The sequence below is a fragment of the Anser cygnoides genome, chromosome 9, assembly GCF_040182565.1.
Source record: "Anser cygnoides isolate HZ-2024a breed goose chromosome 9, Taihu_goose_T2T_genome, whole genome shotgun sequence".
NCBI classification, from domain to species: Eukaryota; Metazoa; Chordata; class Aves; order Anseriformes; family Anatidae; genus Anser; species Anser cygnoides.
The window spans coordinates 435312-456285 of NC_089881.1; the positions used below are offsets into that span (position 1 = coordinate 435312).

At 37.5% G+C, this 20974-nt stretch overlaps 1 protein-coding gene across 4 annotated transcripts in view; it reads right to left on the bottom strand.

The window, feature by feature from the left end:
* AGTR1 (angiotensin II receptor type 1) overlaps window positions 1–20974 on the bottom strand; it is a 29858-nt gene that overhangs the window by 8606 nt on the left and 278 nt on the right. The window contains exons 2-3 of one of the 4 annotated variants that reach the window (XM_048055111.2): window positions 16097–16214; window positions 15775–15927 (exon numbers count right to left, since the gene is read on the bottom strand). The gene's annotated coding sequence lies outside the window, so the exon portion shown is untranslated. The remainder of the gene's footprint in view (window positions 1–15774; window positions 15928–16096; window positions 16215–20974) is intronic. The other 3 variants (XM_048055113.2, XM_048055110.2, XM_048055112.2) reach the window with 3 other exon arrangements.

Here is a 20974-nt window from a genome sequence, read left to right on the forward strand (position 1 = left end):
TTAGTTATTTTTAAAAATTTCAATGAAATATCAAGATTTTGTGTTTAACTAGAGAGATAATTCAGTGTAATAAATTCAATTTCTGATTAATAAGTCATGGAAGAGTAAGAAATCTACTTTTCGTTAACAGACCGCTACCTATGGCTTTCAGTTGAAAACTGGGTTATAGGCCCAATTGCTAATCAGTACTCCTCCTGAACAACTTTTAATGGAAAGCAATGAAAATGTTTTTTTGCCCTCTTTATTTTTGTTCATAAATATACACAGTATGATCTACTTATGTTTTTTCTTTGTTTCCATGGACGTGTCTTATGGCTAATGCTACCAGTATTTCATGCTTTTTCTTGATTTTTATAATTCCTGGGCTATATCCTGTCCTCATTTTTTGTGCAATCACAATTCCCCTCTAAAAACATGAGGATATGTTTCTCTTTCTAGCTTTGAATTGAAGCAGTAATCAAGTTCTAAATCTACAAGTTGTGAACTTGCAGTTCATTCCCTGTGGAGTTCTACCCTGACACCACAGATATCAGTTGGCTCAACTACGAAGCATGTGTTTGTCTGGAACTTGCGTTGTCTGGATTCAGAAATTCACGCTACAGAATTCTGTTGGATCATTTTTGTTTGGAATGCACACAGATGGAGCCAGTAGACCCAAATTTTAACTAAGTTTCCTTCATTTTGCTTTTTTTCTGATATGGCATGAAAGACCAGATTATTCATGACGGTCTTGATACAATGCCTAGAGCAGGAGCTTTATCAGTGACTCTGTAGGGAGTTGGAAGTGAGCTGTTGTTCACAAGTGTAGTATGTAACAGTTCAGTAGTTAAATAAATCCCAAACCAGCCCAAGGCAAACAGCATACTGATTCTCAGATCACAAAAAATAAGGGGAAATTTTTTTTTGTATACCAGATGTAATATGGGGGGCCAACTTTAAATGTTTTCTCAACTGATTTCTATTTTAATGTAGACTTTGTGGAATAAAACAGAGGTAACAATGTTAGGAGTTAGGTGTACATTGTTAGATTATTTTTTTACTGTAAATGAAAGCCAACAAACTTCTTTCAATTACTTAATAAGTTTACAGTTCAAAATACAACTAGTTAATGAACATATGTCGTAACAGAGACTCAAAGTACCAAATGAATGTACAGTTATCTAGGTTATTTTTTTCATAGATAGGTGCTATATCTCATGAGCAAAGTTATTCAGATACCTCAGAAACTACACTTAAGCCTTAACATGTTGCATTAACAAAAGAAATGAATACAGATTAGGGTTTTTTTGAATACAAATTAGTGTGTTTTTTTTTTCTGGCTTTAAAAACCAACCAACCAACCCCCCAAAAAAACTTTTTAAAGTTTTCATAGGAAAGTGAGGCATAGATTCACCTCAGCAAAGTCTACATAGGAAGCCTGTAGAAGAGCCAGGGACCAAACCCAGAACAGGAGTTGCAGTCAGTACCTTTTGAGCAAAGTATCCCTTTGGCTCTCACTTTATTATCTTTTAAGATTTTATATTATTGTTTCTGTCTTATTTTATGTTCTATTATTAGGTCTGCATTAGTTAGCTGATTCATTTCAATAAAGCTAACAGTGCAATTTCAAGATGTAGGTTCTTGCTAATTCTATCAGAATTGGAATATCTAGTTAACTGCAACCAATGACAAACCTTTTGTCAAGATACACAGTGCAACACCTCCCAGCATCTCCAATTCATTATGTGAATTCGTCTTGTTTCCTTGGTTGGTGAAGATGTCTTGATATGACATCAGCTATTTTAACCATGTTTAAGATGTTAAAAAGTCAAGCAAATGCATCTCATGAAAACAAATGTGTGCCATTCTGATCATGTGTGGCAGTGTAATGCATCCTGAGCTCAACTTCCTGGCTTTCAAACTGCACCAAATCTAGAGTAGTTGGTGTTTGCCTCTGTGGAACGTCATGCTGCCTGCAGGACAGGGAGAGCCAACATAAAAGTTTGCAAGATCAAGAAATCCTCTTATCTCAACCCTTGGTTGTGGAAGTGCCCAGAAAGGTTTGACAATAACCAGTAGATTCCACAATGTGGTATTTGCCTTGCTGCAAAGGTGCTGTGTGGTTTATTCACTATAGAAGCCTTTGCTCACTTATTCCCATTGAGATAACGGCCAAAGTAAGCAGTAAGAAACCAAAGTGAAGTCTCTACCAAGAAAATGAGCATTGCAAGCCGGACATGCAGTAAAGTAGACCAGGGCCCAGTTAAGGCTGAGCAAGACATTTATCCATGACTAGATTAGTGGTTATACACATTTTATACAAAGCAGGTATTTCTATATGAGAAGTACTGATGTGTGTTTGAAAATGTTGCAGAAAAAGATGATTAGTACAGCTTTATGCTGCCAGAATTCACCACACCAGGCTAAGTTAAATGCAAATACTGAAATTGTGCACATTGGTAATGCCATTTAAAGCATCTGAAATGGCCTGAGTTAATATAATGATAATTGGATCATTTGAAGGCTGATACACAAGGAGCTTTTTCCAAGAGGTTTGAATTGATGTGATTATGAATTGTATGTCAACATCTATCTCAAACCAAATTATCTGGTGAGCAGCAAACCCCTGTTGTATGTTACTGTCCTGTGACCTTTTGTCTATTTTTAATTATGATGACTATAAGAAGTCACTGATCATGAAATGCTTCAGACTGCTCTACCAACTATTATTTATCGTTCCGTTCATCACTGCTTTTGGGTGAGCATGCACCTTTATGAAACTGCCTGCTGAAACAAGGAATGCTGGGTCTGTGCAAGGTAAACAGCACTCTGCCTGGTGAAAGATAAGATCACACTGACCGTGGCTTTCTGTGAGAACTTGATCAGGTATAAATAGGTACACAGATGTCACAAGTCAATTTTTAAACAAAAATGTGTTTTTAATATTTGCTTTGACAGACTAAGTAAACTCTGATTGACCAGCCCTGCCACAGTTTACCCACCCTGCCATTAGGTAATGTGTGTTTTTTTTTCCTTCTGATGGTAGGTGGATTATTTGCTTTTCTTACAAATGAGAAGATACTTCTGTTTGAGGATGATGCATTCTAATTTTATATAAGATTATTACACAGGTAGAAGAGAGGCTGTGAAATGTTTGGAACTGTATGTTCAATATATTAACTATGTTCACTTCTTTCTTGTGCCATAAGCATTTTTTATCTTGGGAGTTTAGCTCCCCTCCCCTTCCTAATTTCTTGCATTTTCTTTTTCTAATTGTTGATAAACTAATGATACCTCCCAAATGTCTCATCTCACTACCTTTTTTATACCCAGCAGAACAACCCCCTTTATCACCACTGCCTTAATACCAGCCCTATACCTACTTCAGCCTCTTCCCTGCTTTCCTGGGGTTCTAGAGCACTACTACTGCTCACCTGGCAGTAAGATTATATTCCATAAATGGCCTGCATCAAATGGAGTAGGAGTCTGTTCAGATAAAAGAATTACTGTTTAACAAATATGGATTTAGAAGATAAATGAACATAAACGTGACTGCAGTTCCTGTCTGGGCAAATATTCTGGTAGAAAACCTGTGCTCATGCAATTATAAAACCATGCTCCAGAACTGGGGGAAAGAATACTCTTTGGGAGCCCTGTGGCTGTTGTCACTTGTTTCAGTGAGCAGATTCCCAGTGGAATGGCAAAGCTGAGCTTGCTGCACTCCCTAGGATAGTGGCTCCAAACCAGTCTCATAAGTGAAATCTGTTCACAGCAGCATATGCCTGTTGTCAGTCTGTTCCCAAGGTGTCATGTAGCAGCTCAAGACAGAAATGTTTTTAATTTCTTTAATTTGGAGGTGCCCTTATCCTATATGGTTTTGATGGTGCGCTAGAACAGCACTACGTTCTCAGGTTTCTCAAAGTGAATATTCCAGGCTCACTTTCACTGAAATTGTAAATATGAAAAAGTATTTTTAGTCCACAGTTGATATGTAAATTGAGGAGGGTGAGAGCAATGCAAACACTTGGGCAAACAAAGGCACGTAATTCAAGCTAGTGTGGCCTTGCTGTGTGCACAGGCCTCCTGTCATCACTGCCTCTATCTTCCACAGAGGTCAGCGTCTGACTTCATGGTAAATGACAATAAATCAAAACATTACTGAAATGGAACTCCAATAGGCGGTATAGAACTGGAACACAGTGCATTGGTTCACAAGCAACAAGAACAGAAAGCAAGCTTCAAAAGATTCTTATTAGTAACTGTCAAGTTGGCTGTTGCTTTTGCAATTTTGGATCAAAAGGTGGTTTGATATAAGAACAAGTAGAATTTACAGGACCTTGTAATTGGCTGTGCGTTTTCTTTGAATAGCTGTCCTATTCAGTCTTGCATAAAGGAACAATCAGTCTGAAATTGCTGTTAATTTTGTGGTGTTTGGTTTGGGTAATCTTCTGAGTCACAGTACGGCGCTTAACTTTTTGCTTCAGAAGTATGCTCTGAATATACAGTATTAGCTGTATAAATGTGTATTTTTATGACCTATGCTAATATATTTCCAAGTAACTGTATTACACTCGATTATTACTCTCACTTATTCCATAAGTTAAGTGGAGCCTTATCCATATTCATGTGTTTCACAGGAATGGGGCCCTGATCTGAAATAAATTTTAATTAACTTATGCTTGGCTTACCCTATGCTAACACACAGCAGTTAAATTTTTTTAGCAATTAATTATTTTAACTATTGCAACTTAGAATCATGTAGAGGTGAGGTGTACTAGCGTTTTCTTGTCAGTCTTAGGATGCAGAACTGTATATACATTTTAAAAACTTACTTAAAATATTTATCTTTTTTAATTCTGTAACCTATATGTGGATTCTGTATGTTCTTCCCCTTGCAGGAGTTCGAGCTGGTCACCTTCATTCATGCTAGCTCTATAGAAATGGCAAATAAACTGCCTGTGATCTTCCTAGGATATAGTTCTACTGCATCAAAACTCTAAATTGGGTATTACTTATTTTGTGCTAGCAGAGGACCAGTTATTGCTGTCTCATAAACACAAACTGTTTATGTACTCTGACCTTCTCTGTAAGAACTTCTCTGTATTTACTTCCTTGAGAATACTTCAAAAGTCTGTCCTTCTACGTGATGGCTTTCATAACTTATGCTGAAAAGAATAACATCTCTTCCATCTATTTTCATAGGCTACTCTCATTATTTTCCCTTCACTTCCCAAGTAGCTTTCAACTCTGCAACTTTTTCCTCTGAAAACATCAATGCTTGAAGAATGACTAAACAGTGCAATTGGGCTGGGGGATGTTATTTTGAATGTTTTTTTTTTTTTTTTTTTTTGGTGGTGGAGGGGGCATAAAGGAAAACGACACAATTAAGCATGGTGATATTTAAATTGAAGTTTCACGAGTATAATATATATTTCGACCACTAGAGGTCTGTATTTCCTATTTAAAAATAAGATAATTGCTTTATTTCATAATGAAATATCATCACTTTCCACAGTATCACTTTCCTTCAAGATTATTTCTTTAAAATGCAATGCAAGACAAAATACCTATCATAAACATCTGCATTTATGTAAAGTGTAATGTACCAGTGTGAGCCATTTTATATTTATTTTAGTATCTACTTGCTTATGTCTAATTTCCTTTCTGCTGGTATGTTTCTGTTTTTTTAGACCTTGAGTCTGATTTATGCACTAGTAAGTTATGGAGTAAGGTCCTGATGCTTTATTTTTTTAGACATATGCAGCTTAAACTCTAACGGGTTTAAGCCAAAATAAGAAAAAATATGTTTACGGGGAGAGTGGATATATAGTTTACCTAAACAGTGTAGCTTAAAAAAAAAAGTGGCACATACTCATAGATAATTTTTTTTAACTCTGCCTGTTATTAAACATACAATTTTTTTCTTTTCTTTTCCCTCAAGTATCACACAGGGTATTATTTAAAGTAATTCTAAGTTAACTTGACTCCAACATGTATTTTCCTATTTAGTGGAAGATGTTTTTATTGATGAAAATGCTACTTCAGAACTACTTTTAATTTTAGATGAAATGGCAATGCGAGTCTACAGTTTTTGTTACGCAAATGGTGATTTTTAGACCTTCTGTAGAATATACTTAAGAAATTATAAGCAATGTCACAATTTGAAAATGTATCTTTCTCCCCAGTCATACATACACGCAGACTTTCTGTTTTCGTTATACAGCTGGACATGTTTTTACCCCTTTGGACACTCAGGATGTGATGATGGTTCTGCTTCAAATGATTTATTTAGCTAACCAGTCCTCTAATGCTGGCAAATAGCTTTTGATCCAAATAGAGAGGAAAGGTTATTAGTGTTATGGTGACATATTTATTTTATTGAAACTAGTAGATGAGCAAAGAAGAACTGAAAAGTTGATATTAACTGTATTATCTTGTGCCAGATAAGTAGAAATATTCAGTGTCTTATTCTATATTTATGTGCAATGGGTTATGCAGTGTCAGGGAACTTAAGGGATGTTTAGAAAAAACACTGTACAAGCCTATGAGGGTTTTATCTTGAAGTTTCTAAAAGCAGAAGCATCTAGAGAGAATTATAGTGATATCTAGAGACAGAGCACTAGCATGCAGCGAGCCAGATTTAAAATGCATAATTAACAAAAATAATCTTTCAGTTGCATATTTTAGCACTGAGTGTTAGAAATGCATGTGGCAAACAGTGTTATAGGTGAAATGCCACCTCTAAAATACCAGTTTATGTGGCTGTGGAGTAATGAATAAAAACTTCTCAACACTTTTTTTCTTTTTGGACATTTTCCTGCAGTTACACTATTTGAAGACAATACTTACCTGTAGAAAGTAAGCTGTTCTTCAGCATGTAGAACCCATGAAATTTTTTAAGACCTCAATTAATTGAGGTTCTGTTCCCTCCATGCTGGTAATTGAGTTACCAAGAGCACCTCCAGACCACTTTTGCTTAGAAAGAGAACAACTTGGAGTGGCTTTCAGTTATCCTAGTCATCTGCAGGAGACTGGCTCAGCACCAAGGCCAGCCTTGTTATTGTAGCCTCTGTTCTCAGGGGGCACTGAAGGTCTTCTGTTAATCCCCAAGATCTGGGAAAGGGTTGAGAAAGCTGTCCTATCCTGCTAGGAGTGGGAGAGATCTGCACTAGTTTTAGGATACTCTGACCCAATTCAACTTGTTAAAATTGAAGGTCGAGACACAAAGCCCATGGGTGGAAGGGAAAACTTGCTGAAAGAAGCAGGCAAGTGGATCAAGCCTTGAATGAAGAGCAATCCAAGTGCTAGAAAATTCTTTTAAACAGAAAAATGTTGGCTTCGGAAAAGCAACATCTCTATTAAAGCTTAGTAGTATTACTAAATGCTTAATAATACTACAATGTAATACGTGAGGAACTTTCTGCATGCTCTTTCCAACAACTTACAGTGTAATAATATCACAGTTAGAATTCTGTCTGCTGCTGGAGCAGTGAAAGATTGGACAAGTTTTTGCCTGTACTTTTGTAGTACTTGCGAGTCCAGGAACATTGGAAATACTTCTTTATGCTACTCAGCTCTTTGGCCAAAGTTAACTCTACCAATTCCCTCCTCATCTCTGTATTTTTTTATTTTTTCCCAGAAGTTGGGAAATTGATATATATATTTCTATGAAATTTTATTCACAGATGTTAGTGTCAAGGAAGGATTGCTTAACCTCACTAGTTTCTCAACCTCATTAGAATTTAGTGGTTTAGTAAATGCTGGCGTGGCAATGGTTAGGTTATTTTGTACAGAGGTTTGTTGACTGATCCACAGATCACTCATTATGGCTAGCCAAAAGTATTACTCTTAACTTTCAGTAAGTATTTTAGTTTATAGGTTTTGTTTACCGTATCTTCTAGGTATGTGCTTAGCAGTAAACATTTTCTGGGAGCTTTTTCCTGTAAACGCATATAATTTAGTTTGCTGTTACATGGAGGAAAACCATCCTTGGGTTTAATAAATGCAGAACTGGATTCCACAACACTGAAAGACTAACCATGCTCAACATGCAGTGTATTCATCTAATCTCTTGAAGAATATTGATCAGGCGGTGATGTAATAGATCACCGTTTCTGGCTTGACTGTGTACCTCTGGGTATCTTAATTTTTCATGTAATTTTCTGGTCTCTTTCTTCTTTATTCATCCTCCAGAGCAAACTCTATTTCATTCTTTGAACAAGACTGTAAGAGTGTGTTTAAAACTCTCTGGTGTTTAGTATGTCTTTAGATATTATATATCCTCAGGAGATGTAAATGTAAAATTATCCACAGAGCAGTAACTTAGAACTGAAAAGATAAATAAACTGATAAAGTGAAATAAACGTCTAGCTTGAGTTCTAGTTCAGTACTTAAACTAAACAGTAAAAGGGTAAGCTTCAGAAAAGATGTCTGAAAGGTGAATCTCTAAATGATATCCCTGTGTCCCAGTCATGGGACAGACACTTGTTCTGTCTCAATATAAATGAAGATTTTTCTTATCTAGGTTATTAAACCTGTAGCTGAATTTCTTTTTAAATATAAGAAATTCACTGTTAAAACAGAAGGTAGTCAGTCTTCTTGTTTATACCACAGGGTAAAGAATTGCCTCTTTGTCTAATAAACACCACAGACAATTGGATATATTGGCTCTTTGAAATGAGGGTATTACCTATCATTATCAATCAGCATGGAGTTTTGTACCTCTGTTCTAGCCATTAGCTTTATCAGAAAGAAAGAGTAGTGCCCTCCTAGGAGAGAAAAATGATCTGTAAGCAGTAGGCTAACCTAAAGGCTTTTTATCAGGGACCTATCAGTTCCTCTCTTTTTTTAACAACCCCATTTACTGCATAGTGCCCAAAAAAGGAAAAAAAATATCTATTTCAGATCAAGGTAATGCTAGAACTTCTAGGGTTTTCAACATCAACATGAAAATATTTTTTTGAAGGGCAACATAACATAAGGTACTGTTTTGTTATAAACATACAGCTAACTGTACATTCATAATTTCAAATCTGATGCCTCATTATGCAGTATCTTTAGGGTATTTTGAAGTACCCAAAAGAGTCCATAGTGAAGAAGAAGAATGAAGCCATCAAGTCCCAGAACGAATAAAAGTGAGATTAGTTTGAGCTGTGAAAGGTTACGTACTGCACGGTTACTTTCTCCAAATGATAGTAAATGAGTGGATTAACACATTTCCTTTATTGCAGCTGGAATTGCCTATATAAAATATAGTGTGCCCCATGTGATTATTTTTAATAAAAGATGGAAATCAAATTCAGGCTTGCTAAGAGCAAGTGAAATCATTTGATGAATTTTAAGTTACTATTCTGATAGCTTAGTTCCATGGAATAAGTTTTAAAGTATTTTTTAATGCATAGCAGTGCATGTCCTACGCAAATGTAGCTTCTAGACACCTAACCACACACCTAAAATTTCTGTTAGCACATCATTTCCATGGAGAATGAACTATAAACTGCTATGGTAAACTCCTCCAATCTGAGGAGTGAGGGAGTTTATATTAATTCTGACCTTCATCCAGATCTGTTAAAAAGGCTAAGTAGAAACAGGGTGGTGGGGAAACTTACTGAAGTAAAAAGCACTGGTGAAAACCCTTATCATGCCCTCTTCTAACAGAACAGAAACCAGATATCACATGGGAGATACCTCACCTTTTTTCAAATCACACAATATCATGATTGGACTTACTGGGTATTTAATATACCTGTTTCTGTCTTTACAGCTATGGGGTACTCTTCACTCAATCTTGTGGGTACCTTCATCAGGTACAGCATTAACTACCACTCTTCCCTTCCACCTTGCAGCAGAAATACTGTGGTGGTTCAGAGCACAAAAGGCTTAATAAGGAGCTACAAGACATTTTCCATGCTCTTGGGAGTATCATCAGCCTCTGATCATTCTTATTTCTTGCTGGAGTGAACGTCTTTGTGCATCCAACAACGAAAGACTTCTAAGTTTCACTGTCAAGATCTTCTCAGTATTTGCAAAGTTTCACCAGTCCTTTAGAACATAACTATCACCTGGAGGGTGGTCTTTTGGGGGGGAAATAAAGACCACTTCCACAAACTGCCCTGAATGTAAGATAAGAGCCCTTCTTTCTACCAGGATGAGACAATGTTTTGTCTCAACAAGGATGTTCAAGGATGAGACAATGTTTTGAGCAGCACAGAGAGGTATCTACGTGTTTAGCTTGATGATCAGCTCTTTTTAAAAATCACACTTATAAAGACAATAGTTTCACCTCTATATACAACTTGCAGGTCCCAGCTATTCCATGCATTGCCAAGACCTGAACTGAATCTGACAGGAAGAAATGGTACTTGCGTGGCTGCCTTTGTGGTACTGAAGATCTTTAGTTATTTGTGTTCAATTTGAAGTGAAATACCACTGAAAAGGCATGAATACAATTATCAAGCTGAGTTCACCTCAAATGCTCAAGTAAAAGCAAGTTTTCTGGATTTCTCTTCTCATTTGCATGATCTTGATCTGTGACTTTTTTTTTTAACCACTTGACATGTTTGTACTTTAGTCACTTGCCCTTTCTCTGGTTTCACTGAGGCTACTTTTGTTGTAGTAGTATTGGGGCTAGTCTTCTGATGGCACACCACAAATGTTTTATTTTTGCAACTTCTTGAAAATAGGAAAATGTGGAGTCTACACAATCCTATGTAGATAAAGATCCTGTGACAGAAATAATGCATTTCTGTTATCTAAACCAATCAAAAGGATGATGCCTTAGGGTGCTGTGAGGCATGGTCTGCTGCTTACTTTTGCTAACTGCTGGGTTAGCTTAAATCATACTCATAGTAACTATGTGACTTTCTACAAAACTCCTGAAACTCAGTCAAACTTTGGGAAACTCCTACTGATATCACTACCCATGAAGTTGGGCAAATGCTGAAAATCTTGTATGTAAAATATTGCTCTTTTGGTGTTGTGTGAATAAGGACTTTTCAAAAAAGCGTGGTTTTTAGGGGCATTGACAATACAGAAAATGCAGATGGAAACATTTTGCATGTTGAAAGGAAAGAAGGTGGGGGGGCTCTCCTAAGGTGTCCAAACACAAAGGGTTGAATGGACCAGATGTATCAATGTTGGTAGGAAAAGAGGTAGCTCTTCATTTGTTAAAACATCCAATGAAAATTCACAGAATATAGAAATTAATTTTATACAGCAGAAAGGGGTGAGAAGTTAGGAACCTCAGGAGTGCTACATAAATCTTTCTTTTTGTGAGTCAAATGAAATCTTTGCCACTTTAGAGGTTATTTGCATTCTGGGATTTATCTTTTTGGTGATCACAATTATGGTGCAAATAATGCTTTGGGGCCTTGAGAATAACAGCTACTCACACAGACTAAGGCTTGTTGAATTGAAACCAAAAATATTAGCGTCTCATGGAGATTTCTTGCTTACAAACTGTAATTCCCAAACTGACTCCAGGACACGAAGAGAATACAAGTATGCACGGGTTCTTCCTAACAGTTTTTGCAGCATATAAAACCCTAACACTTTAAAGTCTAAAATATTAGAAATGCGCATCATTTAACGTGGCTGTTAGCCAGAGCAATTTCTGCAACAATTAATATTTTTTTCTCATGAATACTGTGTTACTCCCACACGTGGGCTGTGAGGAAGTAACAGCTATGCAGGTGTCTTCCAGACTCCCCTGCCTCCCACACTGAAGACTCTCTACATCTTCAGCTGTTACTAATTGATATGAGTCAATGACAAGGTAAATGGTTATATCTTTTAATGGTTACATCTTTTAGTTTATTAAGCCTAGTTGTACTGCTAGGTAACGTGTGAAATGACATGTAGTATGTGGTAAAACCCTGGACTTTTTCTGATTTTTGCTCAAGGGAGAAAAAAAGGTGGTAAAGGATAAAATGTTTCTTAAATTCTGCAAAGAATGATAAAATAACAAAATGGCACGGGTCATCACAGGATGGAAAACAAGTATTATTATATGGAAGCTGAAAAAAAAAATCAGTATAGCCAGATTAGGAACGGCTATAAGAGGAGGGGTATTACGGTCTACTCTGTGAAAGTCCGGGTACTACTGACTGAGGTAATTAAGTGTATACTTACCAGCCCATGGGCAAAAATAGGTAAAATTTGCTGAGTTCAAACTAGTTGTGGTTGAAAATTTAGCAGAAAATGAGAATTCATGCATCTAAATTAGAAATGATAATATTCTAAAATGGCTAATGCACGAGTGACATACTGATAGTGATTACATCTTGCTGAGGGCATCTTCTCTGTCATTGGCAGAGATCACATTAGAGAACAGAATGGAAAGGCAGAGCTGCAGTTGTTTCCTTGTGAAGTAAATGGTCTCTTTCTGGGAGAAAAGTTGTTTTTTCTTTCATTTTTTTTGAATCGAGGTGCAAGGTTTTAGATCTCTAGTTTTATTTACTGTGAAAGAAGCAGCTCAAAATCAGTGGTGTTACTAGTACAAAACTACTGAAAGTGTGTTCTAAAATTAGGTTTCTGTTGCTTTCTCTAGATGTTTGCAGGAGGAAGGGCAGGAGACACAGCTAATAACTTTGTAGACAACGATGGGTGATAGGGCTTCCTTGTGGAATTATAGGTTAGTCCAAATAGAGGCTTCCCTGGTAGTCCCTCTCCCACTGTCATGTTCTGCTCTTGTTCTGCTAAACTAGAAGATGAAGAGGTAAAAGTTAACATTATTTATGTAACTCAAGCTCCTGAACAGTTTTCTTTAGTTAAAAGTGAGATATTAAACATGATGAGCAGTAAACTCTGCAAGATTTTGCAAAGATACTCTTTCTGGTACCAGGAACTGATACAAGGAACAGCCTTTCTGTATGTACTTTTAAAACAGTAAGAAAGGTGCATAAATTTGCTCCAAGTTGTGCAGCACATTGATAATGTTCTGACTTGCATGGAAATTTCTAATGCATGTGAGGCTTCACCTGTATATTCAAGAGGACTTTTTCCTGCCATGAGCTAAATCACCAAAATGGGGCCATGAGGCATCTAAGAGCTCTACAGGTTTAACGCACAGACCCTTCTGCAGGTTGTGCTTCTTATTTTTACTTTTTTTCCCTGCAAACACAGAAGGCAAGTGTAAATTAATGAATAACAAGCCAGTGAAGACTCTTCAAGTTTGAGAAATACATTGTGCTGAGCAATACAGATATTTTCATCTGCAACAACAGCTAATCTGTCAAAAAGTGGAAGAGGGGGAAAAAAACTTGCATGTTTTTATTTAATATACTCTCACTAAAAAGCTCTGACAAATCACATCCCTGTTTCTAACCTATCATCAGTGGTTAAAGGAACTGATAGAAACTTTTGCTTGAGTAATGAAAACATTTGCTAAAAAATAAACACTCATGCAGATGCAGCATTCATACGTGGACATGGACATTATCAATATCACTAAAGTATCTGTCATGTTAATTAAACCATCTAACGTGGAAGTTTTAGCACTACATTTCCGATACCATGGCTGGTGACTTTCACACAGCTTCCTGCTAGTCGAGACATTATGGCTCTGGGGAAAAACAAATCCTATGTTGAACACTTTTCTTCTTTTGACTTCACTGTGAAAAATAGTGTTTTTCCTACTGGAGAACTTAAAGTGAAAGCAAGTGTATTGTAAGTTTCTGTGTAAGGAAATAGATGTTAGATTTCAACGCCCCTGTTCAAAAGCAGCTTTGTTTTCCATGTGTCATAATTCAGCACTATGTAACAAGATTTGTTTCACTGGGTCTGATTGAGACACTTGATTATTTTTGTTATATAATTAATTTAGATATTCTTATGGTGGGAAAATACTGTATTATGGCACTATGCCTCAGAAAAGCCTTTTTTTCTTAAATGAGAATGTTAGTAACAGCCTAGAAGGAGAAGTTAAAAGACTAAAAGCAAAGGATCAGCATGGAGGCTTCCTAATGAATACCTCATTAGGGTCAGAAGAGGGAAACCAAAGGCAGAAAGGAAAGAAAACAGTATGGGTAACTGGTAAAGTACAAGAGTTCACTCAGACAAAAAAAAGAAAACACAACAAACTTTTAAAAGGGTAATGCAGCTAAGCCCTAGATAAATTAGTAGCATTGTAACTGTTAGTAAGCGTAACATGGAAAACATAGAGAACCAATTGTGATTTCACTTAAACAAAACTCCTGTTAAGGGCACATCATTATAAGGACTAGGTGAAAAATTGATGAGTAGCCAAATATAAAGACAAGCAATGAACCTGTGATTTTGATGCATGTCAATTGGACTACTGAGGTACTAAGGGGTTAATCAGAGAATGAAAGCTCAAATAGAGACACCTTAATTCAAGTCAGTGTGAAAGATATTACTGCCCATGCAAAAAGCAGATATTGCAGTCCCTAGTACTTTGTCTGGAAAGCAGCACACTTAATAGAATGATAGTAAAATAGATGTTCTGCCAAATGTGTACAGCTTGTTTCTGGTTTTTTTATCAAAGTAAAATTTATTGGTCTATTTTGAAAATAAAATTCATCAGTGAACTCTTTATCATCCTGGTTCTGTGACTTGTCCTGTACCAAGGACCAGTAACAGAGCAAGCAAAAACAAGAAGGATGGTAAAACCAAAAAAGGTGAAATGCCCTTGCATTATATGATCTCTTGAGGATGTCAGTTCTATCACCCTGCTCCCCACCCTCTCCCAAAAAAAAGAAAAAACAAAAACAATGCTACAACAAATAAACCCACAAAACCACACAAAGCTAAGCTGAGGTGCCGTGAATCAGTGCATCCTGAGTCAAGTGCACTCTTGGTTCTCAAGCAAAGGTGACTGCAAAGATGCTTGGGAGGTGTAGCACTGTGCCCTCTAAAAGGTGCCACGTGAGCTTTACTTTAGTGCTAGGAATATTACTGGTTGAAGTGAGAGCATGCTTGGGTATGTGGCTGCCCTGTACTGACATGACTTTTTCACTGTATGGTTAAGAGCACTTGGTGAAATGGAGCAGCATGATAACACCAGTATTTAAATCCAAAATATTTTAGGGCCCTTGTCTCTTTAAGAGCTTTTTTGAAAGCACATGGGTAAAGAAATATCCTTTACCTGAATTAAAGCCTGATTTGAGCAAAAACTGCAACTGTCCTATGATAATCTGCTAATATTAGCAAAGTTGATGCTGGCTAATAACCAAGTCAATAGAAAAACAGAGACATATCTAGCAGCAAAGCTAGAGTTTTACTTTGAAAACAAGCGTTTTCCTGCCCCATGCTTTCCCTTTCTGATTGTTACACCTGAAGTAAAGAACCTGAAGGACAAAAACCTGAGCAACTACCAGAAATTGAGTGATAGATATCCAACTAACTCTTGGGCCCATAAGGGGAGAAAAGGAGGTGGGGGAAGGAGGAAAATTGTCTGAGTCTGAGGTAATGGGAAACATAACAAAAGACAAAAAGGCATTTTTGTAAAGACAAAAAGATGAAAGGAAGACATACATCCTCCTATAAACTCAGTTTGGGAGGGACATGCATGGTTTCTAAATAAACAAGTTCAGTCTGCATCTTGTACATTATGCGCTGGCTGCTCCAGGCAAAGGGTCTGCCCAGGCTGTGACGATGCTAAAGCAGGGTTAAGTGGAGGATAACTGCCAATAGAACATTTTTAGGAAGTCAACTAGTGCATTTTTCTCCCTTGTGTAAGCTCCCCAACATAAAAGTACAGCTGTTCAGTGGTTTTCTGGAATGTTTTACTATTTGCATGAGTCTTCTGAGCTTGAAATGCTGAGGCACAGTACTCACATTCAGTGTATCCCCTTCAATTTTCAGAAAACTGAGAGGACTCAGGAATGCTGTCATGCTGTTCTATCTTATATTTCTGTTCTTGTATTTCATCTACTGATTATTAGGTACCAACAGAAAACAATTGATCAGTATCTGATATTTTTTTATGACCTAGAAATAAAGGAACAGATTAAGTAGGTTAAATTAGGCATTTGGTTAAATCATTCTTTGTTCTGGCCTTAACTCTAATTACAGCCTTCACTCCAAACAGTGAAATACTGTCTAAATATTGACCTTGCCCAAATTCAGTACCAGTTTCTTTAAATATTGCCAATGTTACCTTGTGTTGTAGCCCGCTCTTTGTCTTGTCTTCAGTCATGCCATTCAGTGATGCATTGCCAATCTGATCGCTCTTTCCTGCTGTGAGGTAGTCTTCAGTTATTACCCATTTTCTGTGCCTATAAGATAAATGCTACTCAACTACAATAAAAGCAGACAAACACCACAAATAGTAACCAAGTATTCTATCCAGAGTTGTTATATAGCAGATACCTGGACAGTTTTGCTATCAAGCGAAAACCAAATGGAATGAAAATTGTAAAAGATGCTTGACAGCCCCAAATCTGTAGTTCTTTCAGAAGACGGTGCAGCAGAGAATAGTAACAGCATGCCATTCTGAGCATATTTTCCTACTCTTAGTTGCAATTCAGTTGAAAGCTCAAAGTAATTTTAGTCTAATCCATCATTTATCTGAGGATAAGTCAGTAAATGATTAGACCAGCCATTCTATTTTATGGGCACTGTCTCAAACAATCACAGCTGTTAGGATTTACAGTAAAGATAACCTCTCTTCACTTGCCTGTTACAGTTGAGGTTAAAAAAAGAAAAGGCAAGTATCATAACTTCTCTTATTTGCTGGTTTTGTTAAATTCCCCAAAATGTTCAAAAATTACACAAGCTTCTAGAGTACATCTGTCAATTTTTATTTTGGCAAACAATAAGTTTTAGAACATGGTATGAGAGCTTTGAGTACAATGACTTTGTATTGTTGAAAGTGATCTATTGTTGATGGAGAGTGAACTGAAAGAGATATTGCGGTTACCAAAAGCTTACTGGCTTGCTTTCATTGTAGAGTTTTTAAGACCAAAAGGAGGAGGTCCAAAATGATACCATGATTAGGAACTTACTGTGCAATAGCAGCTGTACATGGCAAAACAGCTTCGCTGAAACCTTTCTGATCTTCAGGATGCAGTGTTTGGACCCCCTACATGAAGTCTATACACTCTTAAACTCTAAGAGAAAATCCTGTTGTGTCTACTTAAAACTCTCGAATGCATTTGAACTCACTTTGTGCCTATGTGCAAAAATTTCAACTTTGCATAAAATTTTAATTCCAGAACTGCTCTGACTCACCTGGAAGATAGTAACAATTTTAGAGTGGAACCTACCTACATCATGTCTTGATAAGTAGCATGGGTTCAGTTCTCACCAAGAGCAACACTTTATTCCTGTTAGTGAGGTGGAAACTAACCCTACAAGAGTAAAATAGGGAAAAAGACTTCCTTCCACTCTCCCCTCTTCTCAAAAGCAACACGTTTTCCATTTTATCTTCAGAATTCTATAAAATACTAAAAATGTCTTGGCAATTGCTTGGCAATTTTCTTTCACCTAGCTTCTCAAACCTGATACTAACAGAGGCTGACTTCTTAAAAATGCTATAGTTTCCCTAAAGAAGAACTGTCAAAATTCAGAGCTGCTACCCAATACTGCAAAATTACTAATTAACATTTCAGAGGAACACAGGGCAGAACACAACATGAGTGCAAATGACCAGTACATTTCTGGTAGAATTGTTGCACAACTGAGAGCAATGAGGCACAGACATCAGCAGTAAGCTAGGTAAGGCTTAAAAACTGAAACGAGTTTACCTAAAGGTTATTTTGCTAAACACGCAGTAAGAGTCTGCAACACAAGTAGACTGCTGTGCACCTGTAGTAGGCAGGCTTATGCTGCCCTGTCCCAGTTCCTGCAGCTGGAAGACTTCCCAGGCTTGGAAGTCTGAAAGAATTCTCAGATTATACTTTCTGGAGAGAGATGGTTTAAAATGAATGGATGCAAGAATTTGCAAGGGGTCTGAAGTGCAATTACCCTTTAGCTAGTATTGGAATTCAGAAGAATTAATGCTGGAATGCTAGTACTTACTCGACTTCCCTTTTGCCTTTCTGCTCTGTCATTTGTTGGAATCGGTCTGATCCAATTCCTCAGCAAATAATTCCCCACCCAACAGTCTCTTTCAGACAGTCTGTGCTGTTTCACTGACCTGCCCAAGCTCCCTTCATTATAGCTAAGGAAACTGTGGGTGGTTGGTTGGTTGGTTTTGTTTGGACCTCTCTTTAGGTTAGTATTTTTGTTGCCAGAGGATGCATGTTGATTGATTGCTGGTATTCCTGTCACAGATAGGTGACAGTTTATTTTGCTTATCCATTTGGTCACTTGCTTTGGCATATCTAATATACTGTCCAAACATCTATTCGTATCTCAATGAATCTTAATAATCTATGTCCCCAGCTCAGCTTTAGGTGTAATACATTCAGATTAAATTTTAGTCTTTCTCCTCTTATAGAGGTGACTCCTGTAAGAAAATAACTATTGACTTCAGCTTAAAAAAAAAAAAAAATTAACCAAGTAGAGTGAGTCAAATGTAATAGTAGATTAAAACAATAGACAAATATCCATGTTCCCTACCCAACTTGTGACAAAACTTGACCTTTTATCAAGGGAGAAAAGGACACTTGAAGCATGGGACAAAGAGATGCATGCCAGCGACTCAGAAACAATTGGGTGGTTCTCATGGTGTGATTAGATGCTTTAAATTTGGACAGTAATAGACCCAAGACAGATTATGAATACTCCTGGTGACATTAGTAGCTTCTGGACATCCAAAGGAAAGGAGAGGGAGTGAGCAAATGAGAGTAATTTGTAACTATTTGAAACATTTTCAATCAAGACTATACTTTTGCATAAATGAGTTTAACTGGGACTGTGAGTTTGTGATTTATGCAACTTTAAGCTACCACATTAATCAGTGGGGCTGTTGTAAGGAACCATAGAAGTGCAAGAGAAGAGAACTCCCTAAATGCCTTCCTTTATAGAAAACAGAACAAAATTAATGCATCACAGAAAACCTAGAAGTGTAGGAAAATGCACTGACTACCCACTACCTGAAATGAAAATTTTCATTTGACCCTCTCCAATTCCTATCTCCATGTCTGCAAACACAGTCTCTATGTTTTGAGAGTATTCTGGAAAGTGTAAATAAATCATCTTTGTTGAGCATTTGCCTCTTTAAGTAGTACTCCAAATAGTAGCAGAAGAAATGAGATGCACTTCCAGATATTTTTAGATATTGAACATAATTTAGAATGGTAATATTCACCAGGGAGCACCTACAAATCTTGCACCTTCTTGTTCTAAGCAGGCTGTGGAGTTGTGACATTTTAAACTGAAAGGCAGCACTCTCCTCACTTCTGCAGTGCTGTGGATACTAGGATAGATTTCAGGCTGGTATTTGCTGTATTTTAAGGCAGTAGCTTCTAGCTGCAGTTTGCACATGCTGTCCAACCCAAGCAAGGTATTTTTTTTTCAAAGCAGGAAGGCAGGACATCTCGTATCATTGGAAATGGGCCCACTTTTACCTACTCCAGTGTGAGAATTAACTCTTTCCATCTATTACCTTGGCAAAAGTAAGGGGAGAATGAAACCAACTATTTCATGATAAAGATGACTTCCATCTCTTAATTGTACAGGACCACTTTGCTTTCTCAGTTTAGTAACAAACTAGGAAGCACACCATAGAAATCGCTGATTTTTCTCTGCTATGTAGTTCAAGCTGTAGAGAGGAGAATTGTACAGAAACACCACGTTCCTGCTAGAAAGGCACATTGCTAAAGTTCTTTAAGTTCTTAATAAATGAATGAGAGCTTATTTTTGAAGGCACTTCATGATTTTGAAAGATACTGTAATTTAAGAGATTATGATGGCAACAAGCAAAATGAGCTGCCAAAGTCAGGAGCATGAAAGATTTGTCAGGCACTAAAACAGAGCTAGGAGAGCCCTTCTATATCACCATGGTAATTAACCTGCTTCAGGCCATACTCAATTCTCCTTGTTCAGGCAAAAATCTAATCATATTAACGGTGCAGGTTCATGTAAGTAAAAAGAGATGACAGACCCCACTTCCCCCCTCCCTGCCTCCAGATAAACTATAAAAGCCCTTCATCCCTTCTTGAGGCTTGTGATTTTACTGGGTCCATTTACTAGACTGCCTCATGTTATGTCACACCACACACTTGAGATACATACTGCTGCTTATGGAAGTGATGGAAACTTACAGTGAGCTGTAGCATGCTCTGGACAGAGTCCTGCTGTCATTTATCGCCATACAACTCATTAATTCCAGTGGGTTTGCAGAAATATATAAGCTGGCAAGATTGAATCTTGCAAATTAATGCTCATACATACTGTGATCTGGTTGTTGATTTGCTCAGAAGAATAGATGGCTTCTATATCTGTAATTAACTAATAACTTAATATTTTTAACGGATGGAAAATAGGAGGACAGTAAGTGTTACAGAATTTCACCTATAAAGGTCAAAGAACATATTGAATTCAGTTTTATGAGTCGAAGCTGAGTTTGGGAGCTGGCTATGGAGACAGCATGCTACCGCATTTTTGATGAAATGGGTACCAGTTGCTAACTGGTGGAAGTTGTATCGCCCGGCTGCTAAATTTTATTTATTAATTAAGGAAACAAATGTTTGCACAAGTCTAAAAATGAATCAGCCTTGCTTTCAGAGATTTTTGATAAATTTATCACACGGATTTAGCACAGTAATGAAAACTTCAAGTGCTCCTCTGATCTTGCCCAGAGGGAAGGGAGCTGGCTGCTGCGGGCTTGCGGAGTCGCCTCGGTGGGGAAAGGAGGTGACTGTCCCCAGCACCGCGTCTTATGCCAAGCGTGCCTTTGCTCTGTGTTCAGGCTGGTGCAGGCCAGGAGAGCTCACGCAAAGGGCACGGCCGTGAATGTGGGGGACCTTTATCCATCTCCAAAATCAAGACAAACGCGTGGCGTTGGCTTAGCGAGTGGGTCTCGAAGGGCAAGCCGGGGCGCAGGGTTTAATTGCCGGCAGCCTACCCGGAAGAAGAGCCTTCCCCTGCC